At 43.0% G+C, this 23469-nt stretch overlaps 1 long non-coding RNA gene across 1 annotated transcript in view; it reads right to left on the bottom strand.

The window, feature by feature from the left end:
• The window catches only part of LOC129391949 (uncharacterized), a 7436-nt gene extending 1419 nt beyond the window's left edge, over positions 1 to 6017 (bottom strand). The window contains exons 1-2 of the long non-coding RNA XR_008616867.1: positions 5331 to 6017; positions 866 to 4089 (exon numbers count right to left, since the gene is read on the bottom strand). This is a non-coding gene — a long non-coding RNA (uncharacterized lncRNA). The remainder of the gene's footprint in view (positions 1 to 865; positions 4090 to 5330) is intronic.
• Positions 6018 to 23469: the final 17452 nt, after the last annotated feature.

Raw genomic sequence — 23469 nt, forward strand, 5'->3', positions numbered from 1 at the left:
GGAAGATCCCACATGCCGCGGAGCAGCTGGGCCCGTGAGCCATGGCCGCTGAGCCTGTGCTCCGCAATGGGAGAGGCCACAACAGTGAGAGGCCCACATACTGAAAAAAAAAAAAAAAAAAAAAAAAGAGAGAGAGAGAGAACCACTTCCCTGGTGGTCCAGTGGTTAAGACTCTGAGCTTCCACGGCAGGGGGTGTGGGTTCGATTCCTGGTTGGGGAGCTAAGATCCCACATGCCACATAGCATGGCCAAAAAAACCAACCAACCAAAGAAACAAAAAACACCTGTCCTCTTTTCAAGCAAAAGTTAGAGGAGATATTTCTCGATTTGTTGGGTTGGAAAATAAAACTATTTCTTATTTTCAGCATCTCCAGCCCCTTTGAATATTGGCAGATATGGAGGAAATGACATTCTGGGACTTCCCGTCTCAGCACTTAAAAAGGCATTGTGGCTTCTGCTTTCACCCTCTTGGGATCCAGTTGCCTAAAAAGGAGTTCAAGATAGACCACTAAATGATAAGAAACCACATGGATAGCAATAGGCCCAGTCAGTCCCCAGCCATCCAGCTTCATTGGCTGCAGTGTGCAGTCTCTAACACACAGTTAAGGAAGACTTCTTTGTGGTTCCAGCCCCAGGGGAGCCCCCAGCTGAGCACAGCTGCATGCGGGACCTCAGCCAATACCTCATGGAACAGAGCCAAGTCATCCCCCCGGAGCCCTGCCTAGATTGCAAAATCAGGAGCAAATAAATGGTGGTGTTTGCTTTAAGACACTAGGGGTTCAGGTGGTTTTCGTGAAGAAAGAGATGGCTGAAATACCTAGCCCTAGGCAGCACACAGATGGTATGACATTTTCACATTCCTTACCCCAGTGTGCAAGGTCCTAAAAGATCTGTTCCTCCGCCTGCTGTTCTTACTTCCTCTGGTATTACTCGCTGTGCTAGTTAGCTGGGGCTGCTATAACAAAATACCACAGACTGGGAGGCTTAAACAACAGAAATTAATTTTCTCACAGTTGCGGAGGCTGGAAGTTCAAGGTCAAGGTTCATTTTCCAGTGAGGATGCTTCCTGGCTTGCAGACGGCCACCTTCTCGCTGTGTCCTCAAACGACAGAGAGATAAAACACATGAGCTCTCTGCTGTCTCTTCTTATGAGGGCACTGATGCCATCACGAGAGCCCCACCCCCATGACCTCATCTAACCCTAATTACCTCCCAAAGACCCCACCTCCAAATACCATCATAAAGAGAGTTAGGGCCTCAACATAGGAACCTTGGGAGGATGTAACTCAGTCCACGGCACTCCCTCTCTCATTTTTCTCCATCAGCACTTAGTTTTCAGTTTCTCAAACATGACACACTCATTCCTACCTTGGACTGTGTAACTGCTGTTCCCTGTCTGAAATGTTGTGCCACCCAGACCTTCACCGTTTCCTTCTTATCATTCATCTCAGAGAAAATGTCACCAATATCTCCTCAGCATGTCCTTCCCTGATCACCCAGTTGTAAAGTATGCCTCCTGGCCACTCCACCACATCACCCTGTGGTGTTTCATTCACAGAACTGAAGTCTCTCTGAAATGATTCTATTTGTTTGTTTACTTGTTTCTTTGCCCATCTCCCTCCATGTGATGACCACGACGATGGGCAGCTTACCTGTCACTTTTATGGCTGTTCCTCTGATGTCTGGAATAGCTCCCAGCATGTGGTAGGTGTCAATTTTAATCTAATGAATAATCTACAATACACCTACATTGTCGAACTTTTTTTTTTTTAAGATTTATTATTTATTTATTTAATTAATTTCTTTTTGGCTGCATCGGGTCTTAGTTGTGGCACACGGGATCTTTGTTGAGGTATGCAGGATCTTTCGTTGAGGCGTGTGGGCTTCTCTCTAGTTGTGGCGTGCAGGTTTTCCCTCTCTAGTTGTGGCACGCAGGCTCCAGGGTGCGTGGGCTCTGTAGTCTGCAGCATGCAGGCTCTCTAGTAGAGGCACACGAGCTCAGTAGTTGTGGTGCACAAGCTCAGTAGGTGTGGCACATGGGCTTAGTTGCCCCACGGCAGGTGGGATCTTAGTTCCCTGACCAGGGATCGAACCCACATCCCCTGCATTGTAAGGCACATTCTTTACCACTGGACCACTAGGGAAGTCCCTGTCGAACTATTAATAAGTGTATCATATATTTGACTCTGTTCATCAAACACACATTAGTTTATCACACACTAGTTCATTAGGAGTTGAAGATGGATCAGATATGTTCCTTGACCTTCCAAACACTCCCCCTGGTTGCATAGGGTGTCTGGAGAAGGGCAGAACATAAACAAAAATTTTAACGCAATGTGATAAACACTCTAATAGAAGTGTACACGAGAAGGGTGGAAATCCAGGTTAGGGAGCAATTAATTCTGCCTGGAGAAGCAGGTCATGGAGAACAACAGACAGGACATTTTAGTTGCTCCTTGAAGAACAAGTAGCAAACGGTAAGGAGGTGAAGGGCAACATTCCATGCAAAAGAAAGAGTGTGAACGAAATTACAAGTGATACCACTTGGCTTGATGCGGGGAGGGTGCAGGAAGGAGGGAGGGCATCAGTTATGGCTGGAGCAAGGAGCAGAACTAGGTTATAAAAAGCCCGTGGATCATAATGAAATCTGTACTTTGTCCTGCAGGCACTGGGGAAATGCGAGCAAACCCCACTTTGACAGAGACCTAATTCTGAATGTCAGGAACTTACGTCTCCTCCGCTGCAGTCCTAGAAATGGATTAAGAACCTCCCAGGTGTACACCACTAGCAAGGATCTCATGGCCCAGGGCAGAAGTTACTGAGCCTCGGAGGCTGGGAAGAAGTGGGGAACAAGGATTGGGCACCCTAAGGAGGAAGGGACTATGGCAGGAGGTGTGGGAGCAGAGAAGGGCTGGGGGCAGACAGGACAAGGGTGGTGGGTAGAGTTCCCTCTGGGTGCTGAGTAATGGTGTGGTCCAGGGGGTCAGGGGCCGTGAGGGACAGCACTGCGCCCCAGCCTCCTGGGGTCAATCTTTTCCCATCCTCCTCTCATTCTTCTCACCATGGACACGTGGCAGGCACGAGGTGGTGGGCAGGAGAGGGAGGTGCAGTGGCAGGACGTGGGTGAGAGCCTTTCCTTTCCACATTCAATAGCAGGGACTAGTGTTGAGAAGAGAGGAACAGAGGGAGTGGGGTGAGGAGGAGGAGGTGGAGAGGGAATCTCTCCCCCCCTTTCCTCCACCAAAGGTCTTATTTTCTATTCTTAATCTATCTATCTATCTATCTATCTATCTATATATATATTTTTGGCTGCGTTGGGTCTTCGTTGCTGCGCGCGGGCTTTCTCTAGTTGCGGCGAGCGGGGGCTACTCTTCATTGCGGTGCGCGGGCTTCTCATTGCGGTGGCTTCTCTTGTTGCGGAGCACGGGCTCTAGGCACGCGGGCTTCAGTAGTTGCGGCACGTGGGCTCAGTAGTTGTGGCTCGCAGGCTCTAGAGCGCAGGCTCAGTACTTGTGGTGCACGGGCTTAGTTGCTCCGCGGCATGTAGGATCTTCCTGAACCAGGGCTCGAACCCGTGTCCCCTGCAGTGGCAGGCGGATTCTTAACCACTGTATCACCAGGGATGTCCGGTCCTATTTTCAACAGATACAGTAGAACCAGGAGAGGAGTTGGGGGCGGGGTTGTCATGTGGGAGACATGGCTAACCTCAGACATGGTGTGATGCAGTGATGATTCTGCAATGGCAAAGGAACTGGGCAAAGAGAGGCAAAGCGTGTGTGTGTGTGTGTGTGTGTGTGTGTGTGCGCATGCACGCGCACCTCCAGGGTTATGAAGTGAGGGAGAGGGAATCTCTGGAATCACCCAGTTGGGAAGGTGGGTGGGAGGGAAAGGGGCAGGTACAAGGGGCAGCAGAGATTAATGTCAAGCCGTCAGGGACCGGCAGCCCAGGGCCGGAGCCACCTAGCAGATGGGAAGGCACATGACCTGGCTCCGTGGTTCTACTGCGGTGGCTTCGGAGGTTCTTGCCAAGAACTTCTTGATGGACTCCCACAGGACTGGTATTGGCCTTCAGTGGAAAGAATTGCTCCCCTACGACAGGACCAAGAGGGTGTAAATTAGAGAAAAGTATGCTAGTCATTTGCTGGTCAGATTGCTTTTTTTTTTAAATTAAGAAGCTTAGAAGACATATTACAAATTTGCTTTTAAGCCTTTCACCAAACTCCTAGACTAGTTCCACTTCTATGTACTGTTTTCCTAAAATAGCACAAAAAAGATTTTGGATTGCAAAAGTTGCCTTCTCCACCAAGACCTCATTCCATTACTATTAGAAGTAACTGTTTAAACTTAAATTTTAATGGAGTCAGTTTAATTATTGAAACCTCATAAATGAACAGTATTTAGATTAAATATAATACGTATATATATTTTAAAGTCAAAGTATAAAAACTATGTGGTTATACAATACCAGTACTTTTTCATAGAATTGAAACATTAAAGCTGTATACATATATATGAATATATATATGAATATATACATTCCTATATATATATGAATCACTGAATCACTTTGTTGTACACCTGAAACTAACATAACATTGTAAATTAACTATACTTCAATTTTAAAAATGGTTAAAAAAAGACAGATGGAGAAAGAGCAAAAACCTCAAAAATAAAAGATATCATCCGGGCTTCCCTGGTGGCGCAGTGGTTGAGAGTCCGCCTGCCGATGCAGGGGACGCGGGTTCGTGCCCCGGTCCGTGAAGATCCCACATGCCGTGGAGCGGCTGGGCCCGTGAGCCATGGCCGCTGAGCCTGCGCGTCCGGAGCCTGTGCCCCGCAACGGGAGAGGCCACAACAGTGAGAGGCTCGTGTACCGAAAGGAAAAAAAAAAAAAAAAAAAGAAGGTTCTGGAATCTTGCCCTGGCTTCCAGAATTCTTGGGGAAAATTTTTCTAGAAGCATTATTTCTGTGCATCCTCCATTAAAATAGCCCTGCTCACATGTATATGATTCATTCGTTTGTGTACAACCTACTTGATGGAAGGTGCTGTGGCCACTACTCTGAGACGTCAGATATATAAGTATATACTTATATGTGTACATGCAGAATAACACTTTATGCGTATGTTCTCTCCTGCTGGCTTGTGATCCTCTTTAGGGCAGGTCCCATGTCTGTTTTATCTTTGTATATTTGTCTGATTTTTTAGGACAGTGCCTTGACCATAGTTAGGACTAATTAGGTGTTTGTTGCCTGCTGTGTGGTCTGCTGGACAAAAATGGTAAAGATGACCACAGAAAAGATGGGTTTTGACAAGTTTGGCTAAAACATACGCTTTAAGTGAGTAAACTCTATCCTCTTCCAGGGTGCATTTCCAACATCAAATGGTGATGAACTAAAGCTTTATTTTATTTTCTCCTTAACGGGTAGGTCCGTTAGACAGGACACTTGAAGCAGGGAATAACAGGCGACGTCATTACATTCTCTGTCCACGATGGCGTCATACGCACTGGGCTCCAGTCCATTCAGCTTGGATAGCACTGGCTGTGAACATCCTCTGAGGTTAAGATACCGTTCAGGCGTCCTGCGTCATCACTTTCCATTCCTTCCGGCGCCTGGAGTCCCATTTTAGCTGCGGGGATCAGGCAGTGTGTCTATCACGTCACTTGCAGAGATACCAGGACTGTTTTGTGTCTACTGTCCAGTGCCCCCACTCCAACACCCCGTGTCATGTACCGTGTGTGTGATTTAGAAGAAGGGCATCTGAGTAGAAGGCTTTGCCTGCAGCAAACTTTTCAAAAAGAAAGTGTGAGACATAGAGAACAAACTTATGGCTACCAAAGGGGTAGACGGGGGAGGGATAAATTAGGAGAGTGGGATTAGCAGATACACACTACTAAATATAAAACAGATAAACAACAAGGTCCTGCTGTATAGCACAGGGAACTATATTCAATATCTTGTAATAAACTATAATGGAAGTTATAGTTATAAGATATATATATAACTGAATCACTGTGCGGTACACCTGAAACTAACACAACATTGTAAATCAACTCTACTTCAATAAAAACAATAAATACAAAAAGAAAGTGTGAGCAAGGCAATTTCTCCGTGTTCAGCAACAAATTCAGTCCAAATACCGAGGTAGCTGTAACCCACATCATCTTTTCCCTACAGTAAGAGACAGTAGGATAAAAAGTCCCCCTCTGAGTAGCCAGGGCCCCAAATGTCCTTCCGTCAAGATTACCATCCCATGGGTAGCGGCAGGGATTTTTAGTAACCTATTTTTCCACCCGGGAATATCTCTTTAGGACAATCACTTTCATTTCATTGCTATTCAGTTCCAGACGCAGAAACGTAAAGAGGGAAATCCAGAAATAAAATCGGAGGGACAAAGAAAGCAAGCAATGGAACAAAATACTTTCTGAGAGTTACATGGACTTTGTGGAATTTCCTTTCTTAATAATCCTCAGGATCATCAAAAATAGGTCCCGGCTGCCCTTTCGGGTCCTGCAAAGTTCTCGGTCTTGTACCCCTCCTAACTTCAACACCAAGCTGGGCAGGTGGGAGCCCTCAGGGCAGGGGTCCCTTACAGAGCAGCTGCACAGAAGCTTCAGGAGCTCAGGGTTGCCAGCACTCCCTTAGCTCGTTGCCAGGTTTCCAGAGTGCTAGAATAGTAAACAGTTGTTTCTCAGAAACAGAGATGGGGTTATCCACAGCCTCACATGCTAAATTTAAATTTAATGAAGCTCTTTCCTAACAACCCGTATCAGTGATTTTCAACCGGGCTGGTGGTGAGACAAGATCCATCTCAGGGTGTTGGGGGAAGGAACCAGCACGTGTACTTTGAGAAAGTTCCCCAGGTGACTGTATCCCACCTGCAAACCCCAATGCCTCTTCAGAAAACCACTGGCACAGATCTTGGATGCTGGTGGAGGGCCTCTCTAGCTTTTTCTGCAATTTGCCCACAATGCTCCTGACATTTCAGAGTTAACTTCGGAAGCACTTAAGGAAGATGACCTAAGCCTCCCTCCCCCAATGCTGCCCTGTGAACTTTCTCACACTTAGGAGAGCGTAGCTAAGGAGGCTGAATAGCATACAGAGAATGAGGTCAGTATAATTCAATATCGACAACAGTTGACTGAATGTCTTAGGTTTGTTCCTTGGAGCTGCCAAAGATTTCAAATGTAAATTTGGATGTCATCAATCACGTCTTCCATAATCCCTGCAGAACAGGGATGGTTGCACAGCCTGGAGCAAAGGGCTGATGGTGGAGGCAGATGCATCCTTCTACTGCCCCATCTCAGACACATCTTCCTGCTCCATATCCTTCTCTCATGCCACGAGCTTGGGAGGGAAGCTTCCTTGCAGAGATGTCTGGGAAGAAGGAAAGCACAGGCAACATTTATTTGACCCGTGACTGAAAAGACCCTATGACTTTCTGAATCCAAATGCATATTAGGGAAACCAAAATGAGCCTGTATTTACAAAACTGTCGGTCGTTTTCTGTTTGGTAAGCCATGAAGAGCTGCACATAATCGTGGGAAAGACTGTTCCTTGGTTCTGAGGCTAACACTTGAATTGACCATTTAGTTATGCACATAAAAGGCAAAGCCCCAAATTGGAAAATGAGACCATGGCAGACACCCCTTAATGGCTAACACAGGGCTTCCCAACTAAAGACCACATCTATGCTGCACTGGTTCTCAAAGTGGTCCTGGGACCCTTTCAGGGGGTCTGTGAAGCTGGGACTATTTCTTCCAACATGAAGACAGTACTTGCCTTTGCCACTCCCATCCTTTCACGAGCGTACAGTCACATTTTCCTGACGTTATATGACATGTGATAATGAAACATTGCAGGAGCCGATAGGAGAATCCACCTGTCTTCTATTAAGATACATAATAAAGAGATGTGCAAAAAAGGCAAAACAATGCTACTGTACCCACCCTTTTTTTTTTTTTTTGAAAATAGAGTTATGGGGCTTCCCTGGTGGCACAGTGGTTAAGAATCCGCCTGCCACAGCAGGGTACACGGGTTCGAGCCCTGGCTTATGAAGATCCCACATGCCACGGAGCAACTAAGCCCGTGTGCCACAACTACTGAGCCTGCACTCTATAGCCTGTGAGCCACAACTACTGAGCTCGCGTGCCACAACTACTGAAGCCCGCGCGCCTAGAGCCCACACTCCACAAGGGAAGCCACTGCAATGAGAGGCCCGTGTACCACAATGAAGAGTAGCCCCAGCTCGCTGCAACTAGAGAAAGCCCGTGCACAGCAACGAAGACCCAACACAGCCAAAAATAAAAACAAATAAATTAATTAAAAGAAAAAAAATCATTTAAAAAAAGAGTTATGTTCCATAAAAATATATTCTTTGTGTGAAACCTGTATTATGGGTTTGTTATTGTTATTCTAAAATGAATTAAGAAATATTCTTAAAATTTCTGATTTTTCTTTTTAAAATTATTATTGTGATAAAATATACAGCACAATTTAACATTTTAACTGTTTTAAGTGTGCAAGTTCAGTGGCATTAAGTACATTCATATTATTGTACAACCATCACCACTATCCATATTCAGAACTTTTTCATCATCCCCAAATAGACTCTGTCCCCGTGAAACAATAACTTGCCAATATCCCTTTCTCCCAGTCCCTGGTCACCACTATTCAACTTTGTTTCCATAAATTTGACTATACCAGGTACCTCATGTAAGTGGAATCATACAGTATTTGTCGTTTTCTGTCTGGCTTCCATCACTTAACGTTTTCAAGATTCATCTGTGTTGCATCAGAATTTCATTCCTTTTTAAGGCTGAATAATATTCCAGTGTAAGTACATACCACAGAATTTCTCAGTTTTTATATCTGCTATGGTAAATATTGAGAGATATAAGCCACATAAATAAAAGCTCTTTATGGTTCCACTATAGAAAGCGGGGAAAACAAACAGGAAACAGATATTTGCTTTCCTGGCTTACCTTGCATCCAGTGGCCATGTGTCTGAGTTCTCACCAGTGAGACCTAAAAGTAGGTGAGAGTTGTTTCTGAGAAAGCTTCTGCTTCCTCCCAAAAGGTCCAGGTAGGAGACAAGCACATGCTGACACGACCCTGTCCCCTCCCTCTTGCCTGGAATGCCTGGGCTGAGGCAGCTGCATTGCAACTGTGAGGGGCCACACACATGGCCTTTTGGATGACAGCACGGGAAAACCGGCCTAGATGGCATCCCTGCAGAGCCTCCTTGTTCTTTTTGTCACCTCAGAAAAAGAAACACTATTTGTTTAAGTTTTAGTGTGACTTTCTGTTCTTAGCATCCAAAGCGTGGCTAATGGATACAGTTACCTAAAAGCTCTAAATGTCCTGTGGCAGGCAGTGCTGTGAATTTTGGTTGCCTTGAGGAAAACGTTTTATTCATTTTTCCCCCTTACATATACTTAGAGATTATTCCGTGCCTAAAACATAAAACAACACACAAAAAGAAAACGTGTACTCTGGCAGGAGTGTGTGTGTTTTGAGAGCTGCTGACAGATCAGTGGCTGGGCAGAAGGTGGGAGAGCTGTCCCCGCATCTCTGGCAAGAGCAGAGCTGCTGGGGCTCCACAGACAGAGTGTGGGGAGAGCCAGGGAAAGAGCGCGAGAGCCATCCTCCCCTTCGCCCACACCTGCTGAACCCCAGCACCCTGGAATGGTGCCCTTCCTGTGAAGTGCTACCCAGAGACCCAAACTGCCGAGACCAGTGTCTCCCTGGGTGAGCTTTGGCTGCTTTGCTGGGACCCAGGACTCTGGTTCCACACGCCGAGCCCATCGTCTCTGATTATGGCTTCTCTCATTGGGTGTTCATCTCAGCTCTCAACTCTTCTCAGCGTATGGCATTCAGGGTCCTTCTACCTTCACTCTCTCCTCCATCTGCTTGCTGCATCTTCCATCAATCTCGGTGAAAGCCTCTTGCTCGTGGTGCTGGGGACCTAACAGCCCCCATAGGATCCCCTGGGCCCGGCCCCCCTGTAAAGGGGAGGAGCAGGGAATAAGGCCACTTCAAAGGCCGGAGGCAATCATCCTGAAAAACGATGTGTGAAAATAATGCCGGAAATAGAGGCACCTAATCACATGTTATTATCACCCTTGTCCCACGTTGTGATCTTCGGTGGGTATCCTAGTAGCACGGGACGGCTGGGGAGCCAGCATCCCCTTTCCGGTTCCATTCACATTCTGCACGCTGAACACCTCCTTTTGTGCCTTATATTTTCTTAAGGCGCCTTGATGTTTGCTTCTGTGTTGTTTCACTGCTATAAAATATGTGTGTGAGTGTGTGAAGGACGAGGAGGGTGAGGGGGTTTGGTGGGAGATGTGATACCCAATCTGACTTTCCCCAGACCCTGTTTCTCAAGTGTGGAGATTCTCCTAATTGTCAGAGACAGCCTTTAGGACCCAGGACAGAAATAATGCACGAGGAGTGAACAGGAAGCATTTCCTCCTTGTGGGATGGAAGGTACAGGATCTTCCTGAATTCACACTTGTTCTTTTTGTTTCCTCTTTCAGTTTCTAACTACCTGGTTCTTTCTTTCAGATTTTACCTCTATAGTATGCACTACCTTCCATTTGTTTTCTAAAAAACACTTTCTGCCTTGTATTCCTAGACATATTTTGCATGTTGAGCAGCCAGTCTGAGCAGGCACCACTCTTGCCCTCAAGACTCCCGTCCCAGGACTTCCCTGGTGGTCCAGTGGTTGAGACTCCATGCTCCCAATGCAGGGGGCCCGCGTATGATCCCTGGTCAGGGAACTAGATCCCCCATGCAGACACTAAAGATCCCTCATGCCTCAACTAAGACCCAGCGCAGCCAAATAAATAAAGACTCCCTTCCCAGACTAGGGGAATTTAGACAGTGACACCGTGGACATGCTGTAATTAAGCTCTCTTATCTTTCCTCCTTTCCCTCCCTCTCTCCCCCTCCCCCTCCCCCTTCCCCTCCTTCTCTTTCTTCATTTCCCTCTCTCTCTCTTCTTTCCACTGTTTTTCAGGAAGATTAAACTATTGAACAGATCCTGTGCTGCAGGATCATAACAAAGGAGGCGAAGAGGGTAGACCAAGCCCATTTATGTGGACTTTTTCAGAGACCTTACCTGAGCAATTCCAGTGAGGTCTCTGAGGGAAGAGATTTGCCCTCCTTGCCCCCCACTAGGTGTTTTTGCCTCCCTTCATTCAGTTAGCTGATCCATTCAGCTTTCACTCTTGCTTCCTCTCACCTCTATGTGTACTGGAGAGAAGGTGGGTCCGGATTAAAAGCACAGAAGTTAATGAATCTGCCTGGCTTACACGGGACTCTAACGTAGGATGCTGGCCTTATTACCTCCGCTGCTCAACCACATAAAGAAATTGGTGATACAGAAAGGGATGGCAAGGGTCTCCTGAATTTCAGACCACGCAAGTACCGGCTTTCAGTGCTCTTCAGTGCCTTCTCAAATTCAACTCGAGATTTATTTAGGCACTAGGGACTTCCCTGGTGGTCCAGTGGTTAAGACTCTGCACTCCCAATGCAGAGGACATGGGTTCGATTCCTGGTTGAACTGGGGGAACTAAGATTCTGCATGCTGCATGGCACGGCCTAAAAAAAAAAAAATTAATCTAGGCACTAGGTAGAACTGACGTGTCCATGTAATTTGGTATTGGAAAAAGGAAATATTATAGAAAGAAAAAAATCACTGGACAAAGAAAGAAGATTAAGGGGTTTCTTTTAGGTTAATAATAAGAGACAGACTAAAAGCTAATTCCCAAAGCTATGGGAATATTCTTTTGTCCATAAGGATTACCATAAGTAACAGGAAAAATGGAACTTGAATACTTATTTTATTGTAGTTAAAGGCAGCACTGAAGGAGAAGGAGGAAGGCGAAGAGGAGGAGGAAGAGAAGAAAAAGAGTAAGAACAAGAAGAAAAGGGTAAGAGGAAGCAACAAACAGAAGCAGAAATGATGCATCTAATGTGTAGTAAAATTACATTTTAAATTTAACTAGTAATATATGGTAATATGCTATATATATGTACATTCACAATCAGTATGTAATTATAAATATAATTTCCTAGATCATTTGGCATTTATGTCTAATTAGAAAATATTTAATTATAATATGTATAATTACATGTATAAATTAATAATAGCTTGCCTGCATTTATGCAATAACTAAAAAATGCAATTATACAGAGATGTCGTTTCAGCATACTATTGGAATGCACATGAATGTGTGACTAAGCAAAGTGAATGTTTTCTCTTTCCAATCTGCTTTTCATCATTTGATTAAATGAGGTGACATAAGCAATGCACACTGCATTGTGTTGGCACATAGTACATGCTTCATAAACTTTAGCTGTTTATGTTCTAATCTTGGGATTAACCAATCAATACGCATTTCCTGAATGGCTCAGTTACTATTGTACACTTCAGATTTGGAGGATGAAAAAGCCAATTCATAATCTATAAGGTTATTATTATTTTTTTAAATTTACTTATTTTATTTTTGGCTGTGTTGGGTCTTCGTTGCTATGCACGGGCTTTCTCTAGTTGCGGCGAGCGAGGGCTACTCTTGATTGTGGTGTGCGGGCTCCTCATTGCGGTGGCTTCTCTTGTTGTGGAGCCCGGGCTCTAGGCACGTGGGCTTCAGTAGTTGTGGCACACAGGCTTCAGTAGTTGTGGCGCATGGGTTTAGTTGCTCCGCAGCATGTGGGATCTTCCCGGACCAGGGCTCGAACCCATGTCCCCTGCATTGGCAAGCAGATTCTGTGCCACAAGGGAAGCCCTACAAGGTTATTTACAATCTACCTTCTGCTTTTAGAAGTGATTCCTTCATCTTCAATGTTCTTCTAGCATTTTGCTTACACCTCTAGTGTGGTTTTTCATTCTTATTTTTGTATTATATTTTTTTGCATGTGTATCTCCTCTATTTGACTCTAAATTCCTTGAAGTCAAGCGTACTGCACCATTACCTGTGATTTGCACATAGGAATAACTCAATAAATGTTTTTTGAATATAAAAATTTGATTTACTGAGTTAAACTTTATAGATGACTTTTGATATGCTTTTTTCATGCCACATGTACAATCCTAAAAGAATATAGTTACTAAATTACAAGTTTTCTTCTGATACTTATTCATAAGGTAAGGATACACAAGTGCAAGATTTTCATTTATAGTTGAAAGTGTAAATCTTGACAAAAGGGTGAGATCACGATTGAATTAAGTTTAAAAATAATTTTGGTGGGGAGGGATAAATTAGGAGTTTGGGATTAACAGATACAAACTACTATATATAAAATAGATAAACAACAAGGACCCACTCTATAGCACAGTGAGCTATATCCAATATCTTATAATAACATATAATGGAAAAGAATCTGAAAAATAATACATATAAAGTATATATATATATATATATATATATATGAATCGCTTTGCTGTACACCTGAAACTAACACAACATTGTAAATCAACTATACTTCAATTAAAAAAACAACAACAAACTTTGGTACACTTATACCATGGAATAACAATACAGCAATTAGAAAAAGAATATAGAGTATCTACATGGTCTGGTGTAAAAGATCTCTAAGACATGCCATTAAGCAATGCTCCTTCTAAGCGTCCCTCTCTGTGTTCACAGTAGTCCACTCTTCTAGTGACACAGGCTCACCTCCCTTTGTCTCCTCACATCTAGAGTCACGTAGTCCTTTCTTCAAGATCTGCCATCTTAATTCCAATCCATAGCACGGCACTCACATTGGAGTACTACAGTCTGTTGGTTTCTAGTTTCTTCCTGTTCTGCTAGTCCATGGTGGGTCCTCCTAAGATGTGACTTCACATGTATCACATCCTTTGCCCACCCATATTTTTTTTTCAGAAGCCTGCATTTAACAGGTTTAGCCAGCAGTCAAGACTTTGCATAATTTCACCGCTACCTAAACTGGGGTTTTAATATTATCTCCCACTATCTACTTGAGTTGTTTTCTAGACAAACTCAATTAGGTTTTGCTCCCAACAGTCCACTCTTGTTCCTGGAATTCTAGGGACCACGCTGCCCTCCTCCCTGTTGAGTGCTGTAAGAGGGCATTAGACCCCGATTCAGAGCATCTGGTCTCTGTTCCCCATTCTGTCATTTAACTAGCAGTGATGTTGGCTGGCAAATCCAAGTCCTTGGATTCTACTGCCTCACCTGTGAGATAGACAGATGACTTTCACCTTGCCAACCTCTCCAGGTTGCTATGAGGAGTAACTGAGCTATGCCTGCAGGGGTTTTAGAAAGTGTAAATAACAAAACAGTGGTAAGATTTAATAGCTAATAAAAATGCAGACTAATAAAAAATGAGGAGCAATTGAGCTATGTCTATAGTGTAAAGAACAATACAAATGTAAGATTTAATAACTAATAAAAATGTAGGGGTTTTAAAAAGTATAAATAACAATTGTAAGATATGAAATCTAATAAACTAATAAAAGTGTCTTCAACAAAAAATTTCTCAGCTTTTAATAATCACTTTCTTAAGGTCAACGTACCTGATTTAGCTGCCTCATGGTGTGTTTATTTTTTGTAAATATCTTCTCTCCCCAACTAAATTTTAGCCTTGTATGGAAGAAAATACACTGTGTCCCCTTTTAAATCCCAACATGTAACACAATCCCTGCATGCAAGGAATGCTCCATCAGTAGGGTACTTGTCCCTACCATAACCATTAACAGCCTCCCCTTTCACTTTCAGATGTATCCCAGTTTGGACAACAAATTTTCTGGTCACTCTATGAATAAGTGATTGTGGATGGTGATCATGGTGCAGAAGCATCCTTCAGGCTGCATTTTATCTGGCTTCGTTTTCCACTCTCCTTTCCTTTCTCCACGTCACAGCCAGATTTTTTTGATGTTTGTTTTTGAAAACAAAAGTATTCATTAGTGGTCCTTTCACATAGAAATATAGAATTGTAATTTTCCTTTCAAGTCCGGCAGTATGTTAGGATGAGAGAATCATCTCCTGAAAAGCTGTATGCAAAATATGGTTGTTCTCCTTTTGGCTTAGCTGATGGAGACAAGGGCAGAAGCAGGTTGGCACAGAGGCAACCCGGAAAAAACTCGATATTCTTCAAGTAGCCTGAGCTAACCCTTTGAGCCTGAATGTAAGCACAGTGTAAAATCAGCAGGTGACACAATAAGACAGCAATTAATTCTCTGATATGTTAAAACATCATTATAATGACTGACACAAGGAAGATGTGTTTTCGGATGTCAATTATCATTGGTATCAAAGGGATTAAGAAATTAAAATTCTATTTAGCCCCTAAGCAGTCATTTAAGATGTGATCCACCCAAGCAATGTGATTTGAAGATTTAGAGTCTGGTTTCAGTTCCTCTGAAAATAGCAGACATGGCTTTGATCTGAATTTAGCATGGCCCTTTTGGCAATAGGCACAATTTGTGAGAAATCTCTGTTTGGCGGTGGGAGGCCATTTTATCCTCCCTGTGCAGAGGGCTGCCTTTGAGTTGGGTACCTGTGTGAGTCTAAGAACGCTTAATGTGAGAATTGCACTCAGTTCAGACTTGGAGGAGACAAAACTGTTATAGGATGGGAGGATTCAGAATTGACTCTTGTGGCCAGATTTCCCCTCCTGGAGTATGTGTATTTTTGGTACAAGCAATGTTATGGTAGTGTTCAGTAGGCTTAGATACATTTTGAAAAGCACAAAGTTTCAGAGGTGAGTGGTATGTTCAATTAACCCTGTGCTCCAGAATAAAAGCCAACTCTTTGCTGGAACTTAAATTATATCTTGTTGGTTTGAAAGATAAATCTTACCCCAGGTACCAGCATGCTGATATGTGTTAATCCTCTTGTGACTCGGTCTGATTGAATTTTGATTCTGGCTTCTATTTTTGGTCACCTTCTTCTGGAAAATGTCTTATGTGCCCCACAAACATCATGTAAGACCCACATTCTGAGGTGGATCTCAACCTATGCTCCTGCAAAAACTCTGTTGCTCCAATGCTGAACTCAAGTGTCCTGCAGGCAAATTCAAAGAATGGTAACTGTTTCTTAACTTTCAGAAAATGATAATTTAATGGATAGGATTTTCTCAACTTCAAATTATTTTTTTTTCCCTACTTTTCTTCACACTTAAGAACTTGGGTTGACCAAAGACAAAATGAATAAAAATTTAGCAAATAAATAAAAACTCACGCATTTCCTGTTTTCCTTTTTTAAGTTCATATTGATTGTTGCAATTTTATATGCATCTATTAAATAGAGTTATCCTTTCTTTTAGTCAAATTATCTTGGCTTTGGTGAAGGATTTGAATATATCAGTACGTATCAGAGCTTAGCACAGTTCAGACGCTCAATAAATGTTTGTTGAAGGTCTGATTATGGGATGAATACATCATGGTCTTCCCGGAAAGCACCATGGGATTCTGCAAAGAGTATCCTGTCTCCTCAAGAAGTTGGTGAAATCACCCACCAACCAAAGGCAAGACACTGTTCTAGGCCCCTGGAGAGACAAAGAAGAGCAAGATAGTTTCCACCCTTTGGAGAATTGTTAATCTTTGGCAAAGTTTGATTGGTAAAATATGGCAAGAACACAGATTACTGTACTACCATATAAAGAAAGATGGGTGTCTTGGATGGACCTAGAGATTATCATACTATATGAAGTAAGTCAGAAAGAGAAAGACAAATACCATATGATATTACTTATATGTGGAATCTAAAATATGGCACAGATGAATTTATCTACGAAACAGAAACACACTCAGGGACATAGAGAACAGATTTGTAGTTGCCAAGGGGGGAGGGGCCGGGGAGGGAACCTTTGGGATTAGCAGATGCAAACTATTGTATATAGGAAGGATAAACAACAAGGTCCTACTGTATAGCATGGAGAACCATGTTCAATATCCTGTGATAAAACATAATGGAAAAGAATATGAAAAAATAAAGATTTGTTTATAAACCATAAAATTGAATCTAAAAGAGATACTTAAATGTTCCTATGCACTTGTCTGGACTATGAAAATTCCTTAACTGTGGAAAATTATAATATTTCTTCTTCAAAAGGAAAAAAAAAAAGAAAGATGGGTGTCAGAAGAGAGGTATTTTTCAATGGCAGAGTGAATAATTATATCTGATTGGAGATGATCAGAATAGATTTCACGGTGGTTCTAGTACTTAATCTGCACCCTGAAGGACAAACTGGATGTTGTTGAGTGAACTTAAGATGTGTAGAATGAAATGCAGGGGCAAACGCAAAAAGTGAGGAAGCATCAAGGGCAGATTCAGCGAACCTTGAGTTCTATTTGGTGTGTGTGAATTAGAGTGATTTGGGACCCTTCTGTGGAAAGTCCTACAGGCCTGGGTAGGGGTTATGGTTAAGTAGGAAAGCAATGGAAAGCACAGGAAGGTTTTGAATGGGGGAGGTGATGTGACCAGAGCTGCTTTTTGGGAAGGTCAGTATATATGGAATGGATTTGTTCTCCCCGGGAAGCAGGCATGAGCGTACAACCATCCAGCGAAGAAATGATGATTAACAGCAATGCTATGTTCTTTTGAGTTCTTATCACACAGCCATACCAAGGTCAATAGGCAATAAGTATTAATTCTTGACAATGATCTGTACTGTTACCCACAAGGAGATAATAGCTAACAGACCTGTCTAACATCCCCACAACTTTGGATCCTTAGAAATGGCCTTTGTTTAAAGTCTGGGTAAGTTGTGCTGGCCCAACTGCAAGGAGCGCCAGGCACTTCAGGGCACCACAAATTTATATGGTGATGATGACAAGAAGCTGTAAAATTTCCTTAAGAAGGGGATCCCTTTTCTAAATTGCACAAAGCCTCCTGTATGCAAAAAGTGGGGTGGCGGGTGCATGATCCTTTAGAGGAAAAGACGCTTAAATTTCTCGGTATTTTTAGAGGGGCTGCTCCACGTTTGCTGAAAGCTAACTAGTGCCTTTCATTTCTAGTTTGCTAACACCCTATCATCCCAGAAACTCTTTACTAACCCTGGTAACTCAAACACCAGCTGAATCACTCCATTCTTAGTGAGCGTGTCCTGTCCTCTTCCTACCACCTTGAGACCAAGAATCTCAGTCAGTCCAAGAAAATCATAATTTAGGCAATGGCTCTTCCAATCTCCCATGCTTTTTGCCCTCTTGCCAAAACTTGTGTAGGTTATCTGCTTCTAGCAGTTAAATGCCAGTTACCCTAGAGAAGCAAAAGAAACAGATTTTGGCTCTACACTTCCCTACACTGTTGACATGCACAGTAATAGGACTGTATAAAACCCCATGCTATTATTAGCTCTAACCCCCACCTCCTCTTCCCCCCAAAAATAAATAAAACCCAAGTCAAGAGGTATTCCAGGGTAGACATAAAAAAGGAAGTGAATGTCTTCATTTTATTACTCCAACCTTGTTCCAGTCAGTTGGCTTGGCCATGTAGTTGGTCTCACTTGGGTGTATTTTCAGGTCAGGGCCCTAAAGGATCTCTCCTCTTAGGGGTAAGATAATGTGGCAGCCCAGTCTGAGAGACAGGCTGGGCAGACAGCACGTGCCTGTTATGATTCAAAGGGTGAAGTCCTCCACCCTCAAAAAATATGTCTATTTATATAATAATATTGCTTTCTCCCTGTAAGTACAGTTACCCTTGAACAACACAGACAGTGAGGGGTGCCCACCCTCCGCTACAGTTGAAAAATCCATGCATAATTTATAGCTGGTCCTCCGTATAGGCAGTTCCTCCATGTCTGTGGTTCCTCTGTATCCCTGGTTCTGAATCCTTGGATTCAACCAAGCATGGGTCTGGACCATGTAATACTTTAGTATTTACTACTGAAAAAAATCCATGTATAAGTGACCCACGCAGTTCGAACACATGTTGTTCAAAGATCAACTGTATTCACCTTCTGAAACGTAGGCATTCCTGCTACAACCTGTCAAGGCTTTTCTGCCTGGGGCAGTGAGGAAGGCACAGCCCATCTGGTGTACAGAGGAGAGGAAGGAGCAAAAAGACGGGGGAGGATAAGACTGGACCTCACCTTGCCCTAATTTTGCCAAGGGCTTGCCCACTTATGCACGTGGATTAGCAGACTGGCAAAATGCCTGTAACTAGAAGAACAATTTTTCAATAAGCCTGTTTCTTGGGGTGTAGAAGCAGCTGAAAAGTTCTTAGTGGTTTTTTAAGATGCCTTTTCCAAATGACATTTGTTCATTACCCAAAGTTTATTTGTAAAACCAAAACTATGAACAGGACCGGCTATGTAATGTATGGGGCCCAATGCAAAATGAAAATGCAAGGCCTCTTGTTCGAAAATTTAAAATTTCCAGTGGTTGGTGAGAGCAGAGCATTAAACCAAGCACAAGAGCTTCTGAGGGGAGGCGGGGAGTCTGGGGTGCTGCCCAGGTTGTGTGCCCATGAAGAGGCTTTATTCACCAACTCTCCTCGGACCAGTTTTCTCCACTGCTGAAATCTAGTGTTCTCAGGGGTGAGGTCCCTAGAAAGTGGCATCAGCGACATCCAGGAACTTGTTGGACATGCCCATCTTGGGCTCCTGTCTGTGATTTAATCAACCTTCCAGGTGATCCTGTCTCATGTTCAAGTTTGAGAACCATTGCCATGTGATGGAATTTGATGTTTAAAATGATGGATCTCGGTAAGTCAGACAGAGAAGGACAAATACTGTATGATATCACTTCTACGTGGAATCCAAAATATACAACAAACTAGCGAATATAACAGAAAAGAAACAGACTCACAGATACAGAGAACAAACTAGTGGTTACCAGTGAGGAGAGGGAAGGGGGAAGGGTCAAGGTAGGGGTAAGGGATTGAAAGGTGCGAACTGTTATGTGTGAAATAAATAAGCTGGGCTTCCCTGGTGGCGCAGTGCTTGAGAGTCCGCCTGCCAATGCAGGGGACACGGGTTCGTGCCCCAGTCCGGGAAGATCCCACATGCCGCGGAGCGGCTGGGCCCGTGAGCCATGGCCGCTGAGCCTGCGCGTCCGGAGCCTGTGCTCCGCAATGGGAGAGGCCACAGCAGTGAGAGGCCCATGTACCACAAAAAAAAACCCACAATAAACTATGAGGGTATATTGTACAACACAGGGAATATAGCCAATATTTTACAATAACTATAAATGGAGCATAACCGTTAAAAATTATAAATCACTATGTTGTACACCTGTATAATATTGTACATCAACTATACTTCTATAAAAAAATAAAAATAATAAAATGAAATAAAAGACAATACCATGTAAAAATAAAATAAAATGATGGATTTCGGAATGGAAGCAATCTCAGGGATCATGTGGCCTAACTATCTTGTATTGAGGAAATGAAGGGCAGGGTGAAGCAGAGCGAGGCCTAGAGTTCGTGGTTAACTCTTTACTCATCAGCTGAATAATTTTTAGAGCACCAAATGGTCTACGGTTCATCACTCATGGTCACCTTCCCAGTCAAGCCAGCTCATATCCCAATTTTAAAGATGAGGAAATCAAAATGCCAAAAGTGTTCAATGAGCCAACAAGTGGAGCTGAGATTAAAACCCTGAGTTCTTAAATCTCCTGCCCACTGTCCTCTGCTTGGCCTACAGGTAACATGATACAGGTGAGCTAAGCGGCTAGCCACTCTCCACCAGCATCAAAACCCAACACCAACCAACAGAGCGCCATGGGCCCAGCAAATGAGCAGCTCAGAGTGGCTCAGTTCAGTGTCATGAAAAGGACTGATGGGGGTCTTGGCTGTTTTGAAGAAGCTGGTATTTGTGATTCACGCTGTGTGTACTCATGGATCTCAGCATTGGCACAGAAGTGAGTCTTGGAGTTTTCTTCCCTAGTCTAAGCAGCCAGCAGGAGAGGGATGCAGCCTAAGTCCTCTGCACTCAAAGGTTCTTCAGGAGGCCTGTAATACCCTCTTCTGTATCCTCAGGTCTGCCCCTTGCATTCCTGGCATTCAGTCACTTTGAAAGCTTTGGCCCCAGCTTATCATTTTTTCCATTCTTAGGCCAAGGCTATTTGTAGTTTCTCCACCTGTCACCATGTGTGTTAGGCTGCAAAGGGCGAGTGCAGCTTCATGAATCACACGATCCCAGCTCAAGCTCCTTTAGAACACCATGCTTTCTTTGAACGTTCCATTTGAGGGACACTTTATGAATCTTCACAGCTTTTCAGCTGTGCCGTTTCACTTGGGTTGGGTGATACATATTGAGTTAGGTATATATGAAGTTAGTTTCATGTAGGGTCTGAATTATTTCCCATTTTTAAATGAGAAATCTTTGACTTACTAATTGCAAAATATGCTCATGATTAAAGAAGCTATTGTACAAGTCCAAACCATATAGACGTTATAAAAGGATTATTGCAGAAGAAATACCAATGGAAAGGAAGCAGAAAAACTTAGTGGACTAGAAAGTAAGAAGAACACAATTTTCAGAGCGCAATTTATAGTGTGAATGGAAAATAGTCACCAATGCAATCATTAAAATGGGAAATTATGGAGAGTATTAATCAAAAAAAGAAAATAGAATGTATCACAGATCTAAATGAAAAACTCCTGGAAGATAACACAGAAAAAATCAAGGTGACCTTGGTTTGGTGATGAGTTTTAAATACACCAAAAGTGCTATCTATGGGGCTTCCCTGGTGGCGCAGTGGTTGAGAGTCCGCCTGCCAATGCAGGGGACTTAGGTTCGTGCCCCGGTCCGGGAAGATCCCACATGCCGCGGAGCGGCTAGGCCCGTGACCCATGGCCGCTGAGCCTAAGCGTCCAGAGCCTGTGCTCCGCAACGGGAGAGACCACAACAGTGAGAGGCCCGCGTACCGCAATAAAAAAAAAAAAAAAGTGCTATCTATGAAAAGAAGAAATAAGTTAACATAGAAAACAAACATGGTTACCAAAGGGGAAGGGAGAAAGGGATAAATTAGGAGTTTGGGATTAACATATACACATCACTCTATATAAAACAGATAACCAGCAGGACCTACTGTAGAGCACAGGGAACTATATTCAATACTTTAATAACCTATAAGGGAAAAGAATCTGAAAAAGAATATATATATATATATATATATATATTTGAGTCACTGTGCTGTACACCTGAAACTAACACAATATTGTAAATTAACTCTAGTTCAATAAAAAAATTTTTTTAAAGAAATAAGTTGGACTTCACTAACATTAAAAAAAAAAACCTTCTGGGGCTTCCCTGGTAGCACAGCGGTTGAGAATCTGCCTGCCAATGCAGGGGACACGGGTTCGAGCCCTGGTCTGGGAAGATTCCATATGCCACAGGGCAACTAACCTGTGCGCCACAACTACTGAAGCCCGCGTGCCTAGAGCCCGTGCTCCGCAACAGAAGAAGCCACTGCAACGAGAAGCCTGCGCACCGCAATGAAGAGTAGCCCCCGCTTGCCACCAACTAGAGAAAGCTCACGCATAGCAACGAAGATTCAATGCAGCCAAAAATAAAAAAAAAAAAAAAAAAAAAAACCAACAAAGAAAACAACCTTCTGTTCTGTTTAAATTACTATTAAAAGAATGAAAAGGCAAGCCACACACTGGGAGAAAATATTTGCAAAAGAGATCTCTCATAAAAGACTGTTATCCAAAATATACAAAGAACTCTTAAAACTCAACAATAAGATCTGAACAGATACCTTAAGAAACAAGATATACAGATGGCGAATAAGTGTATGAAAATATGTTTTATATCATATTGTCATTAGGGAATTGCAAATTAAAACAATAATGAGATACCACTACATACCTGTTAAAATGGCTAACATATAAAACACTGACAACCCAAATGCTGGGGCGGATGTGGAGAAACAGGAACTCTCATCATTGCTGGTGGGAATGCAACATGGTGCAGCCACTTTGGAAGACAGCTGGAGTTTCTTACAAAACTAAACATACTCTTACCATATGATCCAGCAGTAGTGTTTACTATTTACCCAATAATTTAAAAACTTATGTCCATATGAAAACCTGCATATGAGTGCTTGTAGCAGTTTTATTCATAATTGCCAAAACTTGGAAGCAACCAAGACATCCTTCAGAAGGTGAATGAATAAACAAATTATGGTACATTCAGATAGTGGAATATTATTCAGTGATAAAAAAAGAAATGAGCTGTCAAGGCATAAGAAGACATGGAGAGAGTATAAAAGCATGTTACTAAGTGAAAGAAGCCAGTCTGAAAAGGCTACATCCTATATGACTATTTATGACATTCTGGAAAAGGCAAAAGTATTGAGATAGTAAAAAGATCAGTGGTTGACAGGGATTTGGGGGGAGAAGGCAATAAATAGGTAGAGCATGGGGTATTTTCAGGTCAGTGAAACTAAAACCAACAAAGAAAACAACCTTCTGTTCTGTTTAAATTACTATTAAAAGAATGAAAAGGCAAGCCACACACTGGGAGAAAATATTTGCAAAAGAGATC

This window comes from Physeter macrocephalus, unplaced genomic scaffold (assembly GCF_002837175.3).
Source record: "Physeter macrocephalus isolate SW-GA unplaced genomic scaffold, ASM283717v5 random_1532, whole genome shotgun sequence".
Classification (NCBI taxonomy): Eukaryota; Metazoa; Chordata; class Mammalia; order Artiodactyla; family Physeteridae; genus Physeter; species Physeter macrocephalus.